Source organism: Chiloscyllium plagiosum, unplaced genomic scaffold, assembly GCF_037043375.1.
Source record: "Chiloscyllium plagiosum isolate Xiang-an unplaced genomic scaffold, Cpla_swu_hap1 HiC_scaffold_30, whole genome shotgun sequence".
Taxonomy (NCBI): Eukaryota; Metazoa; Chordata; class Chondrichthyes; order Orectolobiformes; family Hemiscylliidae; genus Chiloscyllium; species Chiloscyllium plagiosum.
In genome coordinates this window covers 48,485,583-48,505,117 of record NW_028270168.1, presented here as the reverse complement: position 1 = coordinate 48,505,117, position 19,535 = coordinate 48,485,583, and positions in this window count along the sequence as shown.

The window sequence follows — 19,535 nt, the reverse complement described above, 5'->3', positions numbered from 1 at the left end:
TGATGAGTTTTTGGGAAGTGCTGATATCCAAAGGGACCTGGATGTCCTTATGCCTAATGATGAAGGCTTTTGCCCGAAACGTCGATTTTGCCTGTCCTCGGATGCTGCCTGAATTGCTGTGCTCTTCCAGCACCACTGATCCAGAATTATGCCTAACGGAGCCAAGAGTTAAATATTTTCGAATGAACTCGCTCAGGTTTAAGAGTGCCCCTTCACTGAGAGCTAACATGCAAGTGCAGAGAGCAAATGGCATGTTGGAGCTTATCACAATAGAATTTGAGTGCAGGAGCACTCTATTAATGATATTGATTATCTAGAGCCTTGGTGAGATGTCACCTGGAGTACTGGGGATAGTCTTGTTTCCACCACTTGAGAAATTATAGATATGTTTTAGTCAGCCTCTTCAGAAATGTTAATACACACTCCTGGAGAACTTGGACTTGAGCATTGGCCTCCTGTCTCAGAGGTAAAGACACTATCACTTCACCACAAGCGGCCTCTTATAAGGAATTATATACTTGCTGTAGAGAGAGAATAGTGGACATTCACCAGACTAATTACAGGGCTGCCAGTTCTGTATGATTTGAGATTGAGGGAACTGGGACCGGATTCTCTGGAGTTTGGAAGAAAGACAGATGATCTCATTGAAACTTGGGAAAAGAATCATAATTGGCTGCACAGAGTAGATGCAGAATGGAGTTTCCCCTGGTTAAGGGGGCATGGAGAGTGTGCTTGGGGATCCCTCACTCACTGTCTCACAGTAAGGGGCCTTTTAGGACTGAGATAAGGAAGACTTTTTTTCACACAGATGATGATGGATCTTCCCACAGTAGCACCCCCCACCTCTCACTACTACCGCCCACACACCCACACACACACACATATACCTACACACCCACCCACCCATCCACACACACCCATATACTGACATACCCACACACATATATACCTACCTGCCTACAAACACACCCATACACCGACATATCCACAACACACACCCACGCACACATATACCCACATACCCATATACCTAAATACCCACACACCCATCTACCCAAGCTTATACCTACATACCCATCCACACACCCAGCCACACACCCATGTACTTACATACCCACATACACACCCATGCACCCATATATCTACAAACCCATACACACACATACCCATATACCTACATACCCACCCACACACACCCACACACCCATGTACATACATACCCACCTACACACCTACCTACATACCCATGCACACGCACACACCCACACACCTATATACCAACATACCCACACACGCACCCACCTACACACCAATATATCTACATACTCACATACACACCCATCCACATACCCATATACCTACATAGCCACACACACACCCCCACTCACATACCCATATACTTACATACCTACACACACCCACACACACATCCATATACCTACATACCCATTCACACACCCACCCAAACACCCATATAACTACATACCTACACACACACCAACACATCCATATACTTACATACCCACCCACACACCCACCCACATACCTGCATACCACACACACACATGTGCACACACGCACCCATATATCTATATACCCACCCATACACCTATGTACCCACACACATAAACACACACACCCATAAACCTACATACCTACACACACACCCACACACCCATAAATCTGCATACCTACACACACACTCACCCACACACCCATTTAACTACATAACTACACACAACCACCCACACACCCATTCACCTGCAAGTACGTACATATCCACACACCCACATACCTACATGCCCACACACTCACACGCACACACATCCTCTCACACACCTAAATACCTACATACCCACACGCACACATCTTTCACACACCTACACATCTGCATACCCACACACCTACATGCCCACACACACACACATCCTCCCACACATCCACCCATCTGCATACCCACACACTCACACATATCGTCCCATATACCCACACCCCTACATACCCACACACACACATCCTCCCACACATCCACACACTTACACAAACACACCTACATACCCATACACACACATCATTCCATATACCCACACACCCACATACCCCCACACACATCGTCCACACACTTACACATCTGCATACCCACACACCTACATACCCACACATCGTCCCATATAACCACACACCTACATACCCACACACACACATCATCCCATGTACCCACACACCTACATACCCACACACACGCACCCACACACACATATCGTCACACACACACCCACACATGCATCGTCCACATAGCCACACACCCACGCACACACCCTTTCATCTACATATCCACACATACACCTCCATACAGACACATGATCCACACACTCACACACCTACCCACTCACCCATAGACCTACATACTTACACACACATCCTCCCACATACCCACACACCCACCCACCCACACACATCTTCCACACACTTACACATCTGCATACCCACACATCTACATACCCACATGCACACACACGCACACAAATACACACACGCAATGTCCACACAGCCACATACCTACGCACACACCCATATATCTACATATCCACACATACACCTCCATACAGACACATGGTCCACACACTCACACACCCACCCACTCACCCATAGACCTACACACCTACATACACATCCTCCCACATATCTACACACCTACACACACATCCTCCCACTCACCCATACATCTTCATACCCACACAATTACATGCTCACACACACATCATCCCATACACCCACACACTTACATACCCACACTCCCTCACACATCCTCCCACACCCCCACACATCTGCATACCTACATATCTGCATACACACACACATCTTTCACTGAGTTTCTGTTGATAGATCTAATAGACTGACAGTGGCCCAGCTCCTTGAGTGATTTGACCAAACCCCTAGGATGTGTCCTGACACTCTCCTGCTGCCCGTACATCTCGTCCACTGTCTTAGTCTTACCTCCTGCACTGTCCATGATGACTAACTATCACTCCCTTGTCAGATTGCAGGAGTATGGACCCCTTGACTGCGAACATCCCAATCAGACCCTGACTGTGATAAGCCCCCGGGTTGGTCTCCGACCCTGCCCTTGACTGACTGTGCCAGGAGCCCCTGCCTGAGGACCACTGCCCTTAGGCTCTGAGAGATCATGGTGATGCAGTGTGTTGGTTATGTAAGCTGCTGGCACATGGAGCGGAGTGAGCAGAGGGAGATTGATGTAGCGCACTATCACACAGCAAGATGTCAGTCCCCTAGACTGAGGAGTGTTGAGCAGCAAGGTAAGTTGCCTGGTCGTGTGGCTGTAGCAAGGTGAGACAGGGATGGTACAAAAATGCAGCCATACCAAGTGTGTGAGTGATAAGAGAGGAGTTAGGGATCCATGAGATGTAGCCTGGTCCTGACCATGAGCTGAGGGTCTGTACCTGCACCCAAAGTGCCTTGATGATGCAATATAGCTCTATATTTCCTAAATGTCCTGGAAGTAGATCAGCAGGATACCATGAGGTTCCTGAAAGGTTGGAACATATCTTTAGCAATGTCTATGGATAAGCATCATAGAGTCATAGAAATATACGGCACAGAAACCAACCCTTTGGTCGAACTCCTCCATGCCAGCCAGATATTCTAAGCTAAACTAGCCCCATTTGCCAGCACTCGGCCCATATCCCTCCAAACCCTTCCTATTCATATCCAGATACCTTTTAAATGTAATTGTACCAGCCTCTACCACTTCCCTTGGTGAGTATGGATAGACACCATGGGTTGTGTTCTGAGCTGATGCTGTGCAGTCAGCCACACAGAGGCTTCTCAAAGCCAGCGACAAGCTGAATTCATCAGGAATATGCTCTAATTTCCGTGTCCAGCTGTCGCAACAGCTGATTTGTTCAGCTTGGTTGGTGAGAACGAAAGCTGAATATTAATGAGACAAGAATCGAGAATGTGATGCTGGAAAAGCACAGCAGGTCAGGCAGCATGTGAGGAGCAGGAGAATCGATGTTTCAGGCCAGAGCCCTTCATCAGGAATGAGGCCCTGGTCATGGCGGATGGAGGTGTAGAGGGATTGGATGTCCATGGTGAAGATGACGCGTTGGGGGCCAGGGAAACTGAAGTCTTGGAGGAGGTGGAGGGTGTGGGTAGTGTCCTGAATGTTTGTGGGGAGTTCCTGGACCGGGGGAATAGGACAGTTTTGAGGTGGGTGGAGATGAGTTCAGTGGGGCAGGAGCATGCTGAGACAGTGGGTCGGCCAGGGTGGTCAGGCTTGTGGATCTTGGGAAGGAGGTAGAATCGGGCAGTGCGGGGTTCCCAGACTACGAGGTTGGAAGCTGTGGGTGGGACATCCCCTGAGGTGATGAGGTTGAGTATGGTCTGGGACATGATGGTTTGGTGATGGGGCGTGAGGTCATGCTCTCCTCTCTCTCTCTCTCTCTCTCTCTCTCTCTCTCCTATGTTTTTAGTCACTGATTAACGTGTATGTGGTCCCCTTAGCACTATCATTATACATTTATCAAGCCTGCGGAAACAGGATTTGAATGTTCAGGTGTTAATCGATGTCATGTTTAAAACATCTTACTGAGAAATCTGTTTGGAAAACGTCAGTAAAAAGACCAAGATGGGAGAACAGAATGTAAATATTGTGGAGGGCCACACACAGAAGGGAAAGTGGGGGGGAAGCAGTTCTGTAGCCACAAGTCGATAAATCATATTGCACGGATGCGTTGAGCTAAGAAGAAACAAAGCAAGCCTATAAAGGTAGATGAGGCATGTCATCATTTTTATCAGCTCTTGTGGTATGCTGGTAGTATCCCTACCTCTGAGCCAGGAGGCCTGGGTTTAAGCCCTACCTGTTCCAGACAATATGCAGTAATATCTCAGAACAGGTTGATCAGACAATCGACTTCCCGCAGTCAGCATGGTTGTAAAGGTAGATTTCCAGGGATTAAATGTTAACCCAGCCAGCAATTTAAACACCCAGAGAATGAATTTGAAAATATATTAAAAATAGATATTTGGGACTGATTCTGGGTGTGCGAGCAGTGACTGTATCCATGAATGACCTGAGGGTCATGCCATTATTCGATCACATTTCCCCCATCCCAAAACAAAGCCCCCACCCCGCCATCTATAATCAGCCCGTGCTGTACTGTCACCTTGGAATTTGGTGAAATAGTGTAGACGGACCGTAATTCTGTAGCCTACCAGTCTTGAGGGTGATTGATCAGACATTACGGAGGGAATATTACTCCACATCTAACCCCTGGTCTAGTTAACCTGTGTGCTGTACACGCAGCTGTGCTGAGTGACTCGACTCGATATTTAACACTAATGCTTGGACTGGGAGTGCCTGTTGTTGGCATGGCATGGCCTGCTTGTGCTGGGGAGATACCTGTATTCTATTCTGCACTAATCACACTCCTCATTCTCTGGCAAGCATTAAAGATTTGCAGAGTTGAACATGATAAAATGAAAAAGTTAACTATTGTCACCCAGTACCATAGGATGAGCCATCATCCATCCGCACAGAGACTGTGCATTCAATGCAGCATGCAGTCAGAGAACAGAATAATCATCTCACACCTATTTATTACCAGGTAAACTGCTGTTGACAGGATCGTGTTCAGCTCGTCTGCTCTGTCTCACACAGCCTTGCTTCATTCTTCAACCTTATCAAATAGATTCCAGCTAGTATTTTAAGATGTAACCTTCTGAATTAATTATCCATGATTTTTTGCTACAATGAATCGCAATTCAACAACATCGCTGTCCTGAGTAATATCAAACAATACAAGACCCCGGGTCACCAGAGTGCACACTGCTCCCGAATCAGCATTTTCTGTTATATACTGTAACTGCAGATCAGCAGAAATGTTTGTTGAAGCAGACAATATTCCACAATTTACCAATTTCACTAGGGCCCATTGTAGTTAAGTCACTTCAATATTACCATTGCTGTTGGTCTTTTTCAGTAACAGTTAAACAACATTAGACCCCATGGTGTTCACTATTGCAAAGATCAGATGTGCCCTTTAAGATATTCGTAAGACCATATGTGCGAGAGGGAAATATGTACATGGAGATAGATAAACCTTATTTCATTACATGCACGGTTTACTACAATCTTCAGAGTCCAATATCTTCAAAAGGAGACGTCAATTCTCAGTGGCTAACTCAAAGATATCATGTTTTAAAACTTTTACTATAAAAAACAAGCAAAATTCAACATCGACCATAAGATGAAGGAGCAGAAGACCTTTCAGCCCATCGAGCCGGCTCCACTATTTAATGAGATCATGCCTGATCTGATAATCTTCAACTCCACTCTCCTGCATCTTCCTTCTAATCCTCGATTCCCTGACTGACTTAGAAACAATCTATCTCAGCCCTGAATATACATAGCGACCCGACCTCAACAGCCCTCTGAGGTAAAGAACTCCACAGATTCAGTACCTTCAGTGAGAGAAATTCCTCCTCATTTCTGTCCTAAGTGATCAACCCCTCATTCGAAGATTATGTCCTCGACTTTCCCACAAGGGGCAGCAGCCTTTCCTCATCTACTCTGTCAAGCCCTCTAAGAATCTTATATGTTTCAATAAGGTTTCTCATTCTTCTGAACTCCAATGGGCACAGGCCCAACCTGCTCAACATCTCCTCATAAGACAGTCCCTCCATATCTAAGATGAGCCGAATAAACCTTTTCCGAATGGCCTCCAATGTTAGTAACACTTTCCTTAGACCAGGACCCTAGGACTGTTTGCAGGATTATAGCTGTGGTCTGAATGCTGCCTTGTGTTGTTTTGCACATCCTTTTTACTTTTGCATTCCATTCTCTTTGAAATAAAGACCATCATTCCATTTCCCTTCACAATTAGCCTCTGAAGTTGAATGCTAGCTTTGCACGATTCCTCCCGAATAACTCTGTTCTGCAGCTTTCTGCAGTCTCTGCCCACCTAAACAATACTCATCTCCTCCAGCCTTACAGATATCACTTAGTAACTGACACACTAAACTACAGATAAGATATCCTAGCCTTACTGATATGATTGAAATTACTGATATCATACTTATATACTATACTGCACTCTCTGCAGAATTGTAGCCTTTACAAAAACCAAATTGCTCCCAAATTCCAAAACGCTCACCTCTGCTAGTCTCACTAAGTTGTAACGTCCAATGTTCATTGCAAGTAGTTTCCTCAATCCTCTCGAAATCCTCAAAGCTGACTTCCAGTGGCAGGCCCACTCCAATGACTCCTTCCCCCAACCACACAAAGGTAAATCATACCAAGTCCTTCAATCTCCATCGGACCTGTCTATTTTACCAGACAATGGGTTATGTGACCACAAAGACTTTCACTGATATCTCCAAGTGACATTCAAGAAGGGTTACTGATTCATTTGAAGATAAGGGCATGGGGAGGATAGAGATTTCTTTGTCTGTGTTTAACCTGAGGTCCTAAGATGTTATTGAGTCCAAAGTCAATGTTGATGACATCCAGGTTAACTCCCTTCTGACTGTATCCCACTGTGCCACCACCTCTGCTGGGTCTGCCCTGCCGATGGTACAGGACATATCCAAAGATGGTGATGGTGGTGTCTTGGACATTGTCTGTAAGGTATGATCCATGTTGCTATTCTAGTCTGGCAGACAGCTCTCCCAATGTTGGCACTAGCCCCCAGTCATTAGTAAGGAGGAATTTGCAGGGTGGACAGAGCTGAGTTTGTTGTTGTTTCCAATGTTGCTGCTGAGGTCAGTATTAGGTGCTCTGTCCAGTATCATTCCTTTGAGACTTCAACAGTTTGATGCAACTGAGTGGCTTGTGAGGCAATTTCAGATGGACGTGAGGAATCAGCTACATTATCATGCCACATGTCAGCCAGATCAGGACAGGGTGACATTTCTTTTCCTCAAGAAAGGACATAAGTGAAACAGATGGGTTTTTAACACGATGGTTAGAATGGTTGTAATGAAGCTTGCTTTTGCATTGAATTTAAATGTCATCGTCTGATATGGTGGGGTTAAAACCCATGTAAAAGACATTATGCAAGGGTTCTGGATTTGTGTGTGTGTGTGCATGTGTGTGTGTGAGAAAAAGTGTGTGTGAGAAAGTGTATGCGAGAGAGAGAAAACGTGTGTATGTGATAAAGTATGTGAGAAAATGTGTGTGTGTGTGAGAATGTGTGTGTAAGAGAGAGAGAAAAAGTATGTGTGAGAAACTGTGTATAAGAGAGTGTGTGTGAAAGTATGCGTGAGAGTGCGTGTGTGAGAAATTGTGTGTGTGAGAGAGAGAAAAGGTGTGTGTGTATGTGTGTGAGAGAGGGTGTGTGACAAAGTGTGTGAGAGAGAATGCGTGTGACAAAGTATGTGTGAGAGAGAGAGAAAAAATGTTTGTGTGAGAAAGTGTGTGAGAGAGAGAAAATGTGTATGTGAGAAAGTGTGTATGAGAGAGTGGGTGTGTGAGAAAGTGTGTGAGAAAGTGCGTGTGAGAGAGAGAGAAATTGTGTGTGTGCATGAGAAAGTGTGTGAGAAAGTGTGAGTGAGAGAGAGTGTGTGAGAATGCGTGTGTGAGAGAGAGAAAAAGTGTGTGTGTGAGAAAGCATGTGTGAGAGAATGTGCGTGAGAAAGTGTGTGTGTGAGAGAAAAAATGTGTGTCTGTGAGAAAGTGTGTATGAAAAAGTACGTGTGAGAAAGTGTGTGTGAGAGTATGTGTGAGAAAGTGTGTGAGAGAGAGAAAACGTGTGCATGTGTGAGAGAGAGTGTGTGTGTGTGTGAGAGAGAGAATGCGAGTGTGTGCGTGTGCATGTGTGTGTCCATGTGTGCATGTGCATGTGAGAGAGAAGGTGTTTATGTGTGAGAGAATGTGTGTGTGTGAGAGACAAACAGTGTGTGCATGTGTGAGAGTGTGGACTAACGGAGCAGAGATGAGATTACAGTGTTTATTGATATGGCCAATGATTCCAGCAGAGGGGGTGGTGCTCATTGCCCCCTCAGCAGTTGACCATTCAGGGGTATGGCTGTCCCCTAAAGGCCAGCAGACTCTGGGCTGATGTTATGGTCGTCAAGCTGTAAGGTGTCTCAAGTTGTGGTTTCTGCTCCCCGTGTGGGCAAAAGAGCCTTCTGGAGAGGGGCGGTCACTCTGCTGTCCCTGCAGGAACTAGCCAGAATTGTCTGGAGTTAGTGGCAATGCTGGTAGGCACTTCACCCAAATGATTGTGTGTCCCCTGGCACCGAGAAAGCTCCAGCACTGATGGGAGGAGACCCCTCACCCACTCACTGCTGATGGAGAAATGAATGTTCTCTGGGGTTGGGGGGGGTTGAGGACTTGGTGGTGTCTGTGGTGGGAGGGAGCAAGGATTGGGTGGTCTCTGGAGTTGGAGGGTTGTGATGGCTGGGTGGTCACTGGAGTTGGGGGGTGTATATTGGCTGGGTGGTCTCTGGAGAGAGAGCTTGTGAGGACTGGGTGGTTGCTGAGGTGGGAGTGGGTGAGTACTGGGTGGTTTGTGGGGTTGGGAGGTAAAGACTGGGTGGTCTCTGTGGTGGAGCAGGTAGGTGAGGACTCGGTGGTCTCTGGGGGGATCTAGATGCTCTCTGGGGTGTGTTGGGGAGGGGGGAGTGAAAGAGGTAGCATATGTTTTTCCAGAAAGTTGAAGTGCTGGCTTGTGTCCATGACAACCACTGACTCTAGCCACAAGGGGAATATCCAATTAGAGTCTTAGGTCAGAGTGGAATCTAGTTTATGATTTAATAACAACATAAATTACCCACCAATCTCATTTCCTTTAAATTGTAGTTTTGTGAAATGAAGAGCTGAACTTGACTAATAACATGAGATCTCTAGGAGACCACTGTTCTAGGGTCTCATTAAAGCAAAGAACACAAATATTCTGCTTCTCTCGTTCTTGATTAGGTTCTGTCAAAATATTTTTGCATTTTAAATTCCATTAACTAAGTGTACTTGACTTGTGTGGAAGGGAGTTTATTGCAGGCAAACAATTACTGTCTATAATGTGACATGAATGCAGCTGCTCAGAATGAACGAGATAGGGAGACAGGCAGTGGATTTCATCATGTAACTGTTCAGGACTTTGAGCACATAACCTGGCCTGACGCCATACCCTACTGTGGGAGGGCATCATTATCGGAGACCCCAGCTACAGGGTCAGGCTGTGTTTCTGTTTGCTGCCCTGGTGGGCGTGAAAGAAAAGCAGAAGATCTCTCCAAATCAACATCATTGAAACAAAGTGGCATTGTTTTCATTCATGGGATGATGGCATCACTGGTCAGGCCAGTATTTATTGCCCATCTCTAATTGCCCAGAGGCCAGTTAAAGTTCAACCCTATTGCAGTGGGTCTGGAGTCACATGTGAGCCAGATCAGGTAAGGATGGCAGTTTCCTTCCCTAAAGAACATTAGTGAATCAGGTGGATATTTCCTGACAATGGTTTTATTGTCATCATTAGCTTTCTATTGAATTCAAATTCCACAATCTGCCATGGTGAGATTCGAACCCAGGTCTCTGGAACGTTACCAGGGTCTCTGACTGAATCATCTAGCGATAGCACCACTCGATCACCACCTCCCCTTATCCTGTTGCCCCTCTCTTACCTACTCTTAATAGTTTGATGCCTGTTTTCAGCTACTCTGTTCCACATCTTGCCCTAAACATTTCATTAACTTTGTTTCAGATGTTCACTATTCCCTTGCCTTCCACTGTATGTCTCTGAGTCTGCTCTGTAATTTCTTGAATCGTCTGTTCTCATGTCAACCAACATTAACTACAAAACCACTGACTCCTACAGGTACCGGAATTAAACTTCTTTCCACCATGCTTCTTCCATGGTCCCAGTTCCACTGACTTTATTTCTCTATCACTTCAGTTTTGAGAACATGAGCTTCTACAACAGAGCTTCCACTGTGTCTTCCTTTCTCCTCAGTCAAGGATTCCTCTTCATCATGTTTAGCAGATCCTCCAACTGTGCACATTTCATTCTCTGCATTTCTGATTTCGCCATTCCCCTCTCCTTCCCACAACCAATGATAGGGTTCCCCTTGTGGTGGTTTAACCTGAGGGTCACCACACCTCAGACAAGGGGAAGAGGTTGGAAAGGGGAGTCCTTCACATTAATCTCAGCCAACACAGGAAGTGAACCCACGCTGTTGGCATCACTCTACATTGCAAATCAGCCATCCAGCTAATTGAGCTAAATTGACCCACACCATCTTTGACAATTTAATATGCTATAATCTTCACACTATGTGGATGCGCCAAACAGGGGAGACAAGGTTCTGATTGGCTGACCACTTTGTTAAAGATCTGCATAAGCGAGTCCCTGAGCTACTGTCCTTAGCCATTCTAATTCTTCACCACACACTCACCCACTCTGATCCTTGTCCTCTCTCTCTGATACATTGCTATAGACGTTCATTGAAATCTCAAGGAACAGTACATCATCTTTTGAGCAGACTTATTCCATCCTTCCTTGTTGAAGTCAAGCATTTCTGCCCGTGACCACTGCTGCCATGATTCCTGACGGAAGTTTGCAGTATTGCCACTGCCTCTGGAGTCATTTGTCATTTCTTTATTTGTCCATATTTTAAAAGAAAATCTCCGATATACTGTGTATATACTGTGTATATACTGTGTTGGCTTTAATGCAATTGAAGAATTTAGACTGTTATTTGTAGAACATGAACTCTCCTTACCTGCATTGGCTATAATGTGGTTTCGGGCCCATTAGTTTCAATGGTGCTGCCTATGTGCACTTTTCTAACACTGCGCGATCACACGAGAATGGGACTATCGTGTTATATCAGAACTGACTGTATGTGTCACTGGCAACCCAAGCATTTGTTCGCCATCTGTAATTATCCTAGAATTGAGTTGCTGGCTAGGCTATCTCAGAGGGCAGTTCAGATTCCACCACATTTCTGAGGGCATGCTGTTATGTGTAGGCCAGACCATTAAGGTCCCTGAAGGATATTAGTGAACCATTCAGCAATGATTATGTGGTCACCATCAGAATATCTTTTAATGCCAAATTTTATCAAATTCATATTTCACAATCTGCCATGATGGGATCAGGCCCATTTTTCCATAACAACAGCCTTCTCCTCTGGATCACTAGAACTCGTTGGGCCAAGGACCTGTTTCCACACTGTAGGGAATCTAATCTAATCTAATCTAATCTAATCTAATCTAACACAAGAACATAAGAACTAAGAGCAGGGGTAGGCCATCTGGCCCTTCGAGCCTGATCCACCTGGTGGCATTTCCACTATTCCTCTGCCTTCCACTGTCTTGCCCCATTAAGAACTGCTGGTGTTTTGCATGTTATCCCTTTCATCATTTGCTTTGTCCTATTTGCAGACCCTCCCTTTGTTAGTTGTTGAGAATTGGAGATGGTGGGTGGTGGGTGATGGGAGATCGGGGAGAAACTTGCACCGAGCAGGAGTGTTTTAAACTTGCCACCATGATCGCATATCCAATCTGATCGAACAGCTGCACTTTATTTCCATTTGAAGAAGACCAGTAAGTTTCCTCACTTCCTCCTTCCTCAAATATCATCCTTCGACCCCCACCAACAAAAATCAACATTTCATTTGTGTATATGTGTCAATACCTCTGTTGTTCAGAGATGGGTTAGAAATGTTCCTGAACCATGCAATGTGTGCTGTATCAGTAGACAAGTCAGAGTTTTACTATCCATCTGCCAGAGAAATGGCAAATTAAATCTATTTTTGGAAGGAGCCACTGGTTATGATTAAAACAGATAAGGTCCTTTGGGGAAATTGTATAGGATACTTTCAAACAGTAATGTGTTTGCGTATTGTAGTGAGAGAGGTAAGCATCACTAATGAATTTAGTGAAATTGAAGCACTTGGAATATGCTGATAATCAATCTCATTTATGATAGATTCTTATTTAGCTCTGGACATCAAGTATTCCATCCATTATTCATCAAAGTATGACACACATTGCCAGGGTAGGAGGGTTATTGGGTCAGTTTTCTACCAGTTTCACAATATGAGCAAAACTAATCCCAATCAATCAAGTGCTGTAAGGGGAGACTGGAACAGTGAGAGTGAGTAAGAAAATGTCACTGGTCGTTATGTGTTATTGGAGCCTAAGAACAGAGATTATCAAAAGTGTCTTGTTCAGAAGCCTGGCTCACCAAATACTAACACAGGAGGAGGCCATTCAGCCAGTCATGTCTGTACTTTCTCTTCAGAAAAGCAATTCATCTCGGGTCACTCTCCTGTCTTTTCCCCATAACCTTGGAAATATTTTCTTTTCAGGTAATTATCCAAAGCCCTTTTGAAAGCCGCAATTGAATCTACCTCCACTACTCTCACATTCTGAAGGAAATTGCCATCCTTAAATGTTCTGGCCTCTATGCGACTCCAGACTCACGACAATGTGATTAACGTTTAACTGCCTCTGGGCAATGAATGCTGGCTTAGCCAGGGACACCCAGACCCAGGAATGAATCAAGGAAAAAATCTGTGATAGAAATTAACCTGGAACCATTCATTCGGGTGCAGAAAGCCAAATGCATGCATCAATAGAGGGCTCAGCATCACAAGAGGCACATGCTACTTAATGTGAAGAGTGTGGTGTTGGGAAGGTACAGCAGGTCAGGCAGCATCCCAGGAGCAGGAAAATCAACGATTTGGGCAAAAGCCCTTCATCAGGAATGAGACTAGGAGCCTCGAGGGTGGAAAGATAAATTGGAGGGGGGTGGGACTGCGGGGAAGGTAGCTGCATTAGTGGATGGAGGTGGGAGTAAAGGTGATAGGTTGGAGGGGAGGTTGGAGGGATAGGTGGGAAGGGAGATGGACAGATGGGACAGGTCACGAAGACAGTGCTGAGCTGGAAGTTTGGAACTGGGGTAAGGTGGGGGGAGGGAAAGAAACTGGTGAAGTCCACATTGATGCCATGGGGTTGGAGGGTCCCGAGGCGGAAGATGAGGCGTTCTTCCTCCAGGCGTCAGGTGGTAAGGGAGCAGCGGTGGAGGAGGCCCAGGACCTCCATGTCCACGGCAGAGTGGGAGGGGGAGTTGAAGTTTTCGGCCAAGGGGCGGTGGGGTTAGTTGGTGCGGATGTCCCAGAGGTGTTCTTTAAAGCACTCTGTGAGTAGGCATCCAGTGTCCCCAATGTAAAGGAGACCACATCAGGAGCAACTGACAAAGTAAATGACGTGTGGAAGTGCAGATGAAACTTTGCTGGATGTGGAAGGCTCCTTTGGGGCCTTGGACGTTAGTAAAGGGGGAGGTGTGGGCACAGGTTTTGCAATTCCTGTGGTGGCTGGGGAAGGTACCGGGAGGGAAGGGTGGGTTGTTGGGAGGCATGGACCGTTCCCTCCATGACTATCTCGTCAGGTCCATGCCTCCCAACAACCCACCCTCCCCTCTGGGCTCTGAGACCATCGAAGGAGGCAGCTCACCCACAGACTGAACAGTGTAACCATCCAGGTATTGTTTCCACCCCCCAACCTGAAACTCTTCCCATCAGTCTCCAAATTGAGGTGGAGTGGAAATAGCCTTTAAAATAGCCTTTATTATATATTCAGGGGCAAGAGATCTCCACCTTTCTCCATCCCACACTTCAGTTGAAGAAATATTGGGATGAGCGGAGGGTAATTGAGGAATTTTATAGGCCTCCCCTGTAAAAAGTCAATGGTCTCACATGAGTAGCCAAGGTGGGTAAGTGGTATATCCAGTATCCTCATGTGCTGCTTAATTTACTGCTTTCTATCAACAAATTTTACGCATCACACACCCATAAATTTTGGGCGGCACGGTGTCTCAGTGGATAGCGCTGTTGCCTCACAGCGCCAGGGACCTAGGTTTGATTCAAGCCTCAGGACTGCCTGTGTGGCGTTTGCACATTCTCCCCGCGTCTGCGTGGGTTTCCTCCAGGTGCTCCGGTTTCCTCCCACAGTCCTGGGATGTGCAGGTTAGGTGGATTGACCTTGCTATATTTCTCATAGTGTCCAGGGATGTGCAGGCTGGATGGATTGGCCATGGGAAAAGCAGAGTTGTAAGGATGGGATGGGTCTGGGTGAGATGCTCTTTGGACAGGTCAGTGTGGTCTTGATGGCCCAGATGGCTTTCTGTAAGGATTCTAGGATTTGATTAATGAATCCTTAACCTTAAAATTTACTTTTTGTGCCTCACATGCACGCATTTAGCTCTACTGCAAGCCTAAATCTGCAGCTTTTTTTAATGTTTCTTCATAGCACATGGGCATCGCTGTCTAAGCCAGTGTTTGTTTCCCATCTCTAATTTCTCAGAGGACAGTTAAGATATAACTGCATTTCTCTGGACTCGCATGCTGGCAAGAATAAACAATAACAACCTTCTTCTAAAGGGCATGAGTGGACCAAATTAACTTTAAACAATAATCATCAATGGTTTTATGGTCTCCATTAGGCCAGCTTTTAATTCCAGATTTGCTTTTTTTTATTGAACACAAACGTCACCATCTCTGAAGGTGGGAATTGCACTCATACCTACAGACCATGCGCCTGCATTTCAGGATTACTAACTCAGTGGCATTACTATTGTGTCACTACCTCCCTGATGTAATGACAGCTATTCAACTATAAGAGCCTGTTATGAACCAGACTAAAACTCCTCTCAAAATATCTGAATAGATAGTTCAGACCCTTTTTTTTTCTTATTTTAAAGGCAACTGGTAGACATTGCATTCCAGATGCAATCTGATTGGTCGAACTACCAGTCTTGAAGCAAAGCACTCTCTACCATATATTATAGTTAAAATACAACAAAAGAAAGAAGAAATGGGTCTAACTTTAACTCTACTAGAAAGCTTAGTAAAATAATAGATTATTCAACAATGAAACAACAACTGTTCCAATATAGTAACATCACATAAAACACAGTCTTGGCAAAGGCAAATTCAGTAAAATAGATTGTTTCGCATACAAAATTCTCCAGTCCAGGAAGAAAAAAAAAGGGAAAATCCTGAGAGAGAGAGAGTACCAGGGAGCGATGTACTGTATTCTCCAAACCCAACTTCAAGACCCCAGCAACAACTACTGAAAGATTAAATCTGAAAAGCTAGTTCTGTGGCAGCTTCACTCCACCCATTCAGGCTGCTTCTTTTGTTCCAAATTTAAAAATAGCCCAAGGCCTCACAAGTTGTTTTCTTCATTGGATTCAAATGGACACCGCTGTCTTAAAACCTCTCTTCATAAAAAAAGGACAAAATATACCTCCTAAAGCCATAATATTGTCACAAACCATATCATCCAAACATGTTGCACAACACTCACTGCATCTTTTCCTTCCTTCTTGCAGGAGTACATGCAGCAGCAAGGAACTGGAGAAGTCTAACTCAGTACAATCCTGAGTATATTTCAGTCTGGTCTGCCAATGAAAAGGCCACACATGAACACATATGTTACAGATATGGATGAGCCCACCTATCGCCTTGAAATGTATTCAAACTCGTTCTGTTCTCCATCTGACATTTAGCCAAACCCACAAAGTGCATGAAAATGTCTGTCTGAGTTTTTTTTTTAATGAGCCGAAACTGTTCATTGAGCAGCGTTGAGCTGAGCAGAGCAAAGCCCTAGTGGAGATTAGTTGTAAATTGTAGCATTTAGTCCAACTGGATGAACACTGAGCTATTAGAAAAGACAGTAAGAATAAGATTCTTACTGAGGCAGAGGATAGATTCACCACTTAAAGTAATTTAGTGAACTGTTGTCTGTTCATTATCCTGGACTCAATGTCAGAAAATTATCCATGTATCAGAGCCAATTAAAACACTTCCAGGACTGCACAGAAGAAAAATTCATAAAGGAAATTAATCTAAAGTGCAGATTCCAAAATATTTGGAGTAGAAAAAAAATTAGCCAAAAATGTAACAGGCCATCTGTCGTGAATATCAAATATAAAATTGTAATTTCACTGCCTGTATTCATATATTGGAATCAAAAAAGGCAGTTTTTTTCAATCAAGCGAAGAACATTGACTGAAAGGTAAAGTGGCCAAAATTCACTGATACCTGTGAAGCTATAATCCAGATCTTGGAAATGCAATGTTTACAGAGATCCCAACAGAGACAGTGGTACTCTGGAAGTGTGAATACTTCCTCTCGATATTATCAAGACCTCGTCTGCATCATTCAGCATTTAGTGGCTGAGATTTTGTTTTAAAATGTCAAAGAAGTGTTCAACTCAGAAGGCTGTCCAGACCACGGAGTCTGTCCCCTTCCTCTCCTTTTCACTTGGTGCAATTCTTCTGCCTTTTTGCTTCTGTGTACACTTACACAATACTTCGATTTAAATAATAATCCGACGCCTGCTTCAATTGAACCTGCAGTGGGTCTTTATAAAATATCAAATATCCTCAGTACTTGGGTCCTTGTCATAGTCATCACATGTTTCATTTCCTATGTTTTGGACTGCGGAATAAAAATGGAGGCATTGCTTTAAATAAAGGAAACTAAGCGATAGTATTGTGAGTGGCGGATGATGTTGCCTTCTCCTGAAACAGTAAGAGGAAGGACAGTCAGCACAGAATGGATGGATTCCCAACAAAGGAGCAATTGCTTAACAACAGCGTTTTCATTGGCTCCTGACCAGGTGACCATGGCTTTTGTGCAGCCAATGGACATCTATCCTGAAAAGATAAAGCATCGCAAATTGCTCCAATAAAAAGGAAAAGTACTGGAAGCGCTCTACAGGCCCGGCAGCATCTGTGGAGAGAGAAACAAAATTAACATTTTGAGTCCTGTCTGTCTCACACTGGACTCAAAATGCTGACTTTGTTTTTCTCTCCATAGATGGTGCTAGACCTGCTGAGTTTTTCCAATATTTTCTCTTTCAGATTGTGCTTTTATTATGAAAATCAGTGTGTGTGTCTTTCTCTCTCGTGTGAATATACCAGAAAATGTCCATTAACAGTTAATTCCCTTTCAATCATTTTCCACTGAAAGATCACTGTTGAAGGAGAAAGAAGATCCACACAGATACATTGAAAGGATGAATTCTCAACCAGGGAGTAAAACTCGCAACGTCGGTGCACCAGAAAACCAGTCAGCAGCAAAGAACAAACAGGATTTGCAAGAAACCAAAAAAAGCTTGTCAACTTCTGTAGTTTAGTTTGGTGCTACTGAACTGTGTTCCACTGACTTCTCTCTCATTTTGTGTACTTAATATTGATATCATGTCTGTCTCTGTGTGTCAGCATGTGAAAGGAGATTCAGGAAGGGGCATTTTCTGTTCTCTCAGTGGATATGGGCATTGCTGACAGGGCCAGCTTTTATTGCACATTCCTAGCTGCCCTTGAGACGGTGGTGCTGACCTGCTTCCTTGAACCGCTGCACTCCATTTAGTGTAGGTAGGCCAATGCTGTCATTAGGGAGGACTTTGACTCTGCAACAGTGAAGGAATGGCTATATATTTCTCAGTCAAAATGGTGAGTGGTATGGGGCATAACTTGCAGAGGATAGTGTTCCCATGTATCTGCCGCCTTTGTCCCCCTGAATCGAAGCAGTCATGGGTTTGGAAGGTGTTATCTTGGAGAATCTTTGCAGTACAACAGTTAGATGACACATACTCCTGTTTCAGAGTGTGGTGGTGGAGGGAGGGAATGTGGTACCAGTCTTCGTCACAAGAAGAAGAGTCAAAAAAAAAACTGCAGATGCTAGAATCCAAGATGGAGATGTAGAAGGCTGGAAGAAGACAGCAAGTCAGGCAGTCCTGAAGAAAGGTTACGCCCGAAATGTTGACTCCTTTACCTCCTGATGCTGCCTGGCTTGTCTACATTCTACAGGAGAAGGGTCATACCAGACTTGAAACCTTAGGTCTGTTTCTCTCTCCGCAAATGCTGCCAAACCTACCGAGATTCCCCAGCACTCTCTCGGTTGGGTTCACACAACAGGTTCCACCTTAAAGACAGTGCACCAGACCTTCACGAATATTGAGAAGCAGAAAATTGCCAAGCTCCTAGATACGTTGGGCTCTTCTCCTCTAAGCAGAGATTTGAGAAATTATAAACAATTTTTAATGCAGTACACAAATAGAGCAGTTTGTTTGTGTACTGTCATGGGTAGTGCCTCAGCCTCTGAGCCAGGAGCTTCTGGTTTGAGTCATGCTTTCAATGACCAGGGAAGTGTGTTCATAAAGCAACCAAACTGCATCAACCACCAAATCCTTCCAGTACAGTAAGAGAAAGAAAGTCTCCTGGGCGGCTTCATCTCATGCAGAGGGGTACCCCTCAGCTTATATCCCCCAACTTCTTGTGACTGAGCCTTTCCAGGAGAAACGGAAACTAACAGAAACAGCCATCAGTGTCTACCTCGAGTGTGACTGTAGACAAGAGAACAAAATAAAGGGAAGCAGGTTCCAGGGGGCGGAAGGTTTAATAACCGGGGGACACAGATTTCAGATGATTGGCAAAAGAACGAGAAGTGACATAAGGAAACACATTTTGTTTGACCCGGTTTCTATTCTGGAAGGCTGTGCCAAA